Genomic DNA, 9,362 nt, shown 5'->3' with positions numbered 1-9,362 from the left:
AGAGAGAGAGAAAGAGAGAGAGAGAGAGAGACATATGCATACCCAGCTCATTTCCACCGCCAATCAAATTACCTGACCCAGCTGCAATACATCACTGCCAAACTGTTTATTAAACAAAAAGCCATGATTAAATTATTAATGACAGAGATTAATTAAGACTCCTTGCAGCACCAAAAAACTGGAGGCTTYGAGGCAGGTGGAAAGGAATGCACACATGAGCGCGACATACATATACATGCCATTCTACTGCTTCACATTTTGAAAASATGCTTCCAAAAACCTGGCTTCTCCAGATGAGAGCGAAAGACTTCAGTWGCACGAACACTGTGCATCATCAACAAACTGCACTAATGAGATCATTGTCAGCAAACYTTTCTTAATGTCACCGTAAGGATACGTCTGTGGTGCAACATGTACTGCGGTAATGGTCTGTTAGGGGTGGCATCTGTTGCTTCTGGGGGTCCCCAGTGCGCTAATGCATTCAGACAATTTTCTGACACATTATGAACCCTCGCTGTATATTCATTTCAGTTTTAAGACGACAAAATGAGAGCATCAATCACTGGAACAAGATCAGGTTTTACTCCCCAGAGCAACGCTCACAAAGTGCATCAGACGAGTAGTTTTTGAAACGGGAAAAGAAAAGTGTTTAATAATCCCGCAAGTTGCAAAAGCAAAAAGTTTTACCTGCTGAAGGAAATAAACACAAGAGTAACTGGMTGTAGAACCAAAAAGGTCCAAAGCAGCATCAAAAAGGTAGCRATATATTTCTATGGAGTAAATCTTTTTTCAAATGGTAACAAAAATGATACAAATTAGAATATTCATGACATTTTATTGCGTCTATAAAACTTCACTTCGAGTTCATTTTCCATCAATTAGAAATCCAAGGCAACAGCTGCTCTTCTTGGTTGAGCTATTACCAAAATGACTCTGCTGATAAAAATTAGACGATAATGAAAGGTCCATTAAAAACCACTTGCAGGAAAAGTCAGTACATCCTTCATTAGTAAGAGCACACTAGTTTTAAATTTCAGGGGAGATAAAATGCAACTATTCATAAATGATCTTTTTAACAGCATATTCATCAGTTTTGGCAGGTGCTATGACATGTTTCAGTCATTAATATTTACCATTAAAATGACTTAACTGCTCATGTATCTTGTCAGKAGGTATCTTTTTGTATCCTCTTGCCCAGTGAATAAACCGCTGCAGCAGTAGAGTTGGACTTTCGATCCTTCTTTGAAACAAAATGCASATAGCCACTTGMTGTAGCAGCTAGCTTAGCTCCAGGGCTCCTATCGGCTWTCATGTAAACAGAAACAGCAAGYAGAGACTTTGCTTCAGCTGGGATACCGTTAATTTTGCTCCATTGTTAAAAGTGACACCTTTGTTCACATTTTGACTATTTTTATTCAATAGTGAGAWTTTGCTATTAAGATTTGTTGCTACACCCTTAAGTTAAAAAAAAATAAGGGGGACCTGTAGCCCCAGCAGCAACCAATGTTTCTTTGGTGAATTGATCAAAAAACACCAGATTTTTATTTATGTTCTTTTAAACAGAACAAAGAAAGTCCAACTGAAGTGAAATTTTTAATACTCTTTAAAATGATGAAATAACTTATAGAAAAGATATATTTTTTTACTTTGTCAATCATTCTTTGAGACAAGTTTCCATAAATGCTCATTTGTGCCAAAACCAAAGAAATAAACTTGCAATTGCACAATTTGTCTTCTGTGTACTGATAGCTTGACTGATCCTGTTACCCAAAACCACTGTGGCAACATTTGCTGTTTCCTCTTAGGTTCACTGGAAATATAAAAATAACTAAGCCTCCCCAAAAATTATTGGAAAGCCTGTTTCCCACAGCAGTACATAACTCATTTTATGTGCCACGCTGYCTACATTAGCATGAAAGAGCTGCTGTGGTTGGCGTTTCCATGACGGAGGGTATCTCCAGAGTGGATGGAGAATTTCTAGCATGGCCACCACTGTGTTATTTCACACCATGCTCATTTTATGATAAGGGAGATCTATGGCTTGAGATTGGTCCCAGGGCAGACCAGTAGACACCAGCCATAAAGCATACACAACCCATAAAAGACTGGTAATGTGGATGTGTGTGTGTTTAAACAGATTAAACACATTTGCATTGGTTGTGTTCTTGTGTTTGTGTATATGTGTGTGTTTAAATATGTAAAAAGAACAAGAGTGAAGAGGCCAAAACAATCACCAGTATCAGCACTTTATGGTGGCGAACACTATATCACCGTGACAACAAAGGCAGTAAAGTGCTGGATGGTGCTGTAAAACATTGTGTGATGCTGCACTGAGATGATCGTTAGCACAGCTGGTTAATTGCCTGACCACACCTCTCCTRACACACAGAAAATACACACCAATCCTCTGGTTGTCCCGCAAATACATATGTGTGTGTGTGTAAAAATCTATGCACACTCAACACACTTGTGTGCAATTACTGTGCACACTCACAAACCATTCCCCAAAGAAGCCATAAAGATGCATGATGGATGAAGCTGGAGGTTGTTCAGTATAATCAGTCAAGGAGACAGGGCAGCATTCAGATGCTGCTTGTTGTTCCAAGACAAATTCATCACACTGTAATTAGTTTGCAAGACTTCACACCCTCAGMCTCCTTATTATTTCATTGGTGCAACCCCACAAGCACTGTCCCTGTAGTGTTTATCAATAAAGGTTCTGGCCCATTAAAGAAAGATCGGGGTGTTTTGCYGTAGTCTTGTCACACAAAAAGTCAAGTTTTAGGCCTGAATACTAAAACGCTGAGCATTTCCTTGGTGCTCTTTCCAAAAGGCACCTTTCTGGTGTTGTAAAGCTGCAATTGATTGGTGGTTTACAAATTACTGAACTGCATACACATCTTGAAGCAGTGGATACCAATATATTTTATCAAAAGGCCATCTTCTTCTTCTTCTCTTGTAGTTCTATGCAGGGCTTGAGTTTCATTAGCTGTGTTTCCATTGACCATAGAGTTGAGTAAATTGGGATTATGAAAATACATTTTGAAAAAGCTCAGGTTTTTTTCATGTTAAGTTTCTGTGCTGGGATGACGTGGTTTTTTAGTCGTGTCAAAATTTGTGTATTTTGCAAACGTGCAATGGAAACACCTTTTTCGCATCACACGAGTTGTCAACAATCAGATGTAACTACTAGTAGAAACAACAAAGATGACAGGAAGTGGTACGAGGAAGATGGTGCAGCATGTTTTTAATGACTTATGAACTAGTTTGTTCATGTGTGATTTTAATTGTTTTTTTTATTTAGTGGAAACACAGCAATTGCAAAATTGTGACTACTGGAACATTGACGTTTTGTGCAAGTCTGCATTGGAATCACAACTAGTGTGGGACATTGTTCCTCCCAAATGAAATCGCAAACTTGTGCCAAAAGACCCATACATTACTATTTAACTTGTTTTTACTGCTGTTTGTGATCAATATTTGGTTTAGGATGTTGCAACTAACTGTTGACCTCATCGTGAAGAGTGAAAATGTGAGCAGCAAATGCAACATTTAACATATAATAAATCAAACTCAGTTACTGAAATGTACTTTAAATTATTCACAGATTTTTTTTCCAGGGGCCCGCTTAGGCTGACAGCCTCTCCCCCTCACATTTAATAAAAGTTACACAAACTTAAATCATAACATGTTTTACTAATGCTTCCATTCCTTTTTGCACATTATACTCTACAATTTTCATCTGAGAATACATTTTCAGCCCTTGCATATTTAGGTACGTTTCCTCTTGCTGCATTTACCAGGTGGTGACATAAAACGCTCTGGGGGAAACTCAAGGTGAGGTCCAGGATGGTATTACTTGGTACCAATAATTAAACATGGGGAGCATGGTAAGTAGGGAGGGTTGAATTACTACAACCAAAAGGACAATTTGGGACTTAGAAGTCCCACCGGGGCTCTTATTATGTGGCTTAATGAGAGGATAGGTTGCAGGTGAGTGAGCAGCAAAGTAGAATCAGTCCTGCACAGAAACAGGTGATGGAGGAGGAGCAAACGACTCAGGAAATGACTGCGACCTGCAGTCACATTTTATGCATTGGCATTAGTCCAGAATTTCTGAGTTTAATGGTATTTGTACAAGACATATTTTTCTTTCAGTCCTCTTATGTAATTAAGCTGCAAATTATGAACTTTGTTTCTTTGTCTGGAATATATATTTTTCTGTTTTTGTTTCAAATTGTTTATGAAATTAGGAATGAGTGAATTGGATTTATTTGACTGACAAAAGTATTTTCTTTACCTCATTGTAAATGTTTAGTGCTTTCTTTTTTATTTTTGTTTTCTTTATTCTAAAATTAGATATATGTTTTTTCTTTTCACATTTTCAGTTTCTGATTTCACAATAAAGCAAATTCTATGCAACGTACCTTATGAGTTCTGGGACTCAACATTTTCCAGAGGTCAGGCAGGTTTTACTGCCCACCATTATTTTTACTTGGTTGAAGCGAAGCCAAAAATGGCTTTTTGAATTGCAGCCAAGATGTCCATGGGAACGCTAGAGGACCTGCAGAGATCCACAGGGTGGGAGAATCTGTACAGGACAACTTTGTCATGCAAATTTGCACTGCACTCCACATTTCTGGTCTTTATGGAAGAGAAGTAGGAAGAAAACCTTTGGTCTGATGGGCCAAAATATTTTCCAGGATGCCATAAGACATGTAGTGAGCACAGCAGACAAGGGGAAGATTGTGCTCTATTCAGGTGAGACCAAACTGAACGTTTAGCCTACATGCACTTCATCCCAAACACTCCATAGCCACCGGAAAACATGGAGGTGATGGCGTCATGCTGTGGGATGCTTTTCTTCAGCAGAGACAGAGAAGTTAAAAAAGGCTGACAGACATTACAAAAGACTGAAGGCTCTAGTCTTACACATAAAATCTCAATAAAATATGTTAATTTTCTTTTTAAGTGTCAACATGTTGAAAAGTGCTTTGAATACATTTGCAAGGTTCTGTAAATATCCCACTGTTATCTCTCTGTGTTACTTTGTGCACTTCAGAAAGACACTCTTTATCTTTAAAAAAAATTGAATCGCTTTATCATATGCATCACATTTCACCACTGAAATTAGCTTTAAACTAGCACTCCGCCCTTGGTACATGCTGAGTAGACATCCAGCATGGCTTCCCATGGCACATTACCACACACAGTAAAGATAACACTGCTGAGCCCTTACACAAACAAGGCAACTGCTTCCACATGGTGGAGAGTATGTGCAGTTTGATAAAAACTAATGTATTTGCAAACAAGGGGAAGAGTGCTACACTAATAACAGCCATCTGTCAGATAACTTTCAACACGGTGCCTGGTTTTCTCATACGAGTGAAAGGAAGGTATCTGTAGTGTCAACAGTACCTGCATCCTGTGACCCATAAATCAGACTTAGTTTTGTGTTAACAGTAACGGTTGAGTGAAGGGTGAAGGACCAGTGATGGACACGTGTAGCAAAATAAAATAAATAAAATCATACAGCATAGCCATTCAGAATTTTAGTGCATAGCACAAAACGCTTAAAGAGTACGTCTTTTGAATATTTTGTGGGTGTTTAAACAGCTTATGTGCAAACTGAGGGACATATTTGAGAGTGTGTGGCAGACAGGCTATGTCCACTCAGCACTAATTCAGCCACTCACCGATAATGAGCAATGAAAGGACATCAATAACCGCCATGTGCGACATATCTGACAGGACGGCTTTTAATAATGGCCACCGTCAGCAGAGACCGGCAAACAGACGGAGGGAGATGGAACGAGCTTCAGGGAACACACGGACGCTGTGTGGAAAAGTAGCATAAAGTGTTCCTTTTAATGGATGGGGAAAGATTAGTGAACTGCATGTTAAAATAGGAAAAGATAGATAAAAGATAGATAACGCGGAATGATGAATAAGGAGCCAGTGAGCAACAGTGGGAGGTATCAAGAGCTCATCCATTAAAACGTTATCAGATCCACTTACCTTTAACAAGGTTTTGGGTTGCTGAAACAAGTCCAAGTGGGTAATATTCTAAAAAAAAAAAAAGAAGGTAAATACAAGATAAAGCCTTTATTTGAGAAAGAAAACACAAGAACAAAAACAAAAAGAAACAATCTTTTGCTCCCTTAGTATAAAATCAAGGAAACAATTGGGATACTCTCAACAGCCTCTCAAGATCTACAGGTGTTTGTGTTTTGGTTTTATTTTTGTTCCTCTTTTATTTTTCCAGGTTTATTGTTAGAAAAAAATATAGCCATATTCAGTTGTTATTGCCATTAAGATTTTGCAATGTCAGTTCATTCCCTTGTGTTAAGTTTCTTGGTTTACATTTGAGTTTTTTCTCTTACATATGTTTTATGGTGATTTCACACTTGGTAGTAGCCCACTAGACTTTGTTCAATCAGGGACCAAAGTTGCAGCATTTGTTACATTTTCAACTGGTCTGGTTCATTTTCACACTGCATTGTGTCAAATAATCCAAACCCTTTGAAAAACCTGTTGACATCCCTGCCTGTGGTGGCRCTGCACCAAGAGTCCTGAAGGGAACAACACAACCCCCCCTGAAAAAGTCTGAATTCAATTTCCCTCTTTACAAAATGCAAACAAAAATGGAGGWCCCTCAGATTTTAGTGGTTGTAGTATTTCTCTTTCGTCTTTGRTAAAAAACCACGAGCCACTTCTGCTAGCAGTAGTCACAAGTGTTTGTTTGTATTTACCCAGCATGCCTAGCGCTATTGTCGTCTTCCTGTTTTTGGAGCGGTCTTTGGTCTTTTTGGCGATCACATGTGCATTTCAAACTTGCCAGAGTTCACTTCTACTGAACAAGAGCTAGGTTTCTAAGTGGATAAGAATAGTTTCTTGGTAATGTCCAAACTTTCTCTCAGATTTCCTAAAAACAATTCATATTTGCATTTAGAAGAACCAGCTTATGTGTCGTTGGAATATTCAGGACAACACAGAGATCTGATATAGATGTTATCTACTGCCTTGCCTTTTCTTACAAACCATAGAATTTTTTAGGCAGTGGCGATGTAAACAAAAAATCCCATTAAGATTGCTTTCATCTGTAGAGTTTGTGACATATTGATCATTATGTTGAAAATGAAAGGTAGGCTGAATATTCCAATTTCCCTAATGGTCTGCGGAATATGACTCAGCTTTATGAAAAAGCCAAACTAAAAGCAATTAAGAGCTTTGCAGTTCATCACTGAAATTGAACCGTGAGAAATACAACCCAGTCATTATTAGCTGGCTGCTCTGCAATTACCAGACACTTGAAAATGTACATATGCTGCATATTAAACATGGATGAAAAAGGATAGCACAGTTGTAATTAGGCTGGATTTAGGCTCACTGTTACCATGATAATAAAGTTAAAATAATAAAGTYGTTAATAAATGCAGATCAAATATTACTTCAATGAAACTGATTTCACACAATTCCTCAGGACAGAGCTGTAGTTTGATGTGAAATATAGAGTGYATCTACTTTTATAACTTTAATACAAGTTTTAAAAGTTACTCAGCGCTCGTTTGACGTCTACATCTTTGAATGACATCAACATTGTGTGTGTTTCAGATGGAGACGGAGGCAATCATACCAAACAACGGATATGTACGGTCAGGAGCAAAGGCGGATGAAACATCTGCCTTCCATCTTACTTAAAATGTAAATGGTTGTGTTGGGATTGGTTAGAGCTGCACTGCTAATGAGGCACATTGCGGTGATAGATGAAGCTTTAATTTTGAAGAGAAATTGAACTACAGGCCTGGGAATCATTAGTTAGAGTGCGTGACACCCTTCCCATCTATCTGTGCCTCACCATCCTCCCCTTCAGCTCTTCTCGTCCGTTCTGCCACCTTGGTTTACCATTACTCAGACCCCATGTCCCGGCTTGGCCGTTTGTCAATCTGTTGCTTCCTCCCACTATCCTTCCATTTGCCACGCTTTGCACACTACTACTCGGTTCAAAACACCTCTTTGCTCTCCTAGCGTTTCCTCTCATTTATCTCCTTCTTGGTTGCAAACTTTTGACAGCTAATTTAAAGTATTAGAACTTTTCTATCTGGTTTGAGTTGCAATGTCTGCACAGTTTCTGTAAACTGTACTAAAATTGTGAAATCTTTACTTGCCTCGGAAGAGTGTCACTTTGAYCAGTGGAGGCTCAGCGWTTAGAAARGTGACAAGACAACAAAATGCAGTCAAGGTGGATTTATTCAGCGCTGCATGTTACATTTGCACTAAGAACCATTACACAGTGAGACAAAGAAGCTGGCACTTATACCTGCGGTGATTTCACCACGTATGCCAAGTAAAGGGGTTGTCAAAAACAAAACAAGAATAAATATTAATTACACAAACCTAACATGAAAACAATAAATGGTYCCAGTAAATATTTACATGCATGCAAATCATTAGAACTAAACTAATACAAGGTCAATCAAAGAATAACTTTAACTTAATATAACTCCTCAGAGCATCACCCCTCCAAACTGAAAATGGTATGCTCCATTAGCATTTCTGCAGCACCTGGAGCATTTCTCTCCCTTTGCTGCTCCACCCTGCTGAGGGGAAACACTAGGAAAGGTAAGCACTAACACAATTTGCAAACTCAAATTAAGCAAATAGAAGTTATGAGAAAGAAACTGACATTTCCCCCCCACATTCTTCCTGTACAGGAAGGATGGCCACTCTCTGCCTGAAAGAATGTTCAACTAAATGTCAAAATGCACCTGAGATAAAGACCTGAAATGGGAAACATTTGGCATGAAAATAAATTAAACACAACATAATATCAATAATCATTTATTAGTGATGGAACCCCTGGTCTCCATCACTAAGATATTGAAGCAATTGAAATGGAAACTTTGGGACTTTGGGAAACACTGGGCATTCTGCATAAATACAACCAAAACAAGCACAAGTCTAGCACTAGTGGAAGAAATGCTGCATGGTCTTTTCCCAAATACRAAAGAGAAATCTCATGGCACTCCATGTTTGTCTGCCATTTTAAAAATATATATTTTCTGCCTTTTTTATAGCCATGGAGCTCAGAAATTGTATTGGTTTCAGATCAGAGCCGATTTGGTTTTCAAGCTATAAGAGATGCATTTTTATTTATAGTTTCAGCATTTGAAACCACTTCAACTTATGTTATGTAACTTGAAACATAACATATAAGTAATGTTCTCCTTCAACAAAGAGTGGACAGAAACTTGGTGAAAAGCAGCCGTGGTCTGAGTAAAAGAAAACGGCCTCAGAACATTTGATCAAGACCACTTAAAACAGCTATTAATAATAATAATAATAATAATAATAATAATAAT

Source organism: Poecilia reticulata, linkage group LG2 (genome assembly GCF_000633615.1).
Source record: "Poecilia reticulata strain Guanapo linkage group LG2, Guppy_female_1.0+MT, whole genome shotgun sequence".
NCBI lineage: Eukaryota > Metazoa > Chordata > Actinopteri > Cyprinodontiformes > Poeciliidae > Poecilia > Poecilia reticulata.
Note: the sequence above shows the minus strand (reverse complement) of the source record.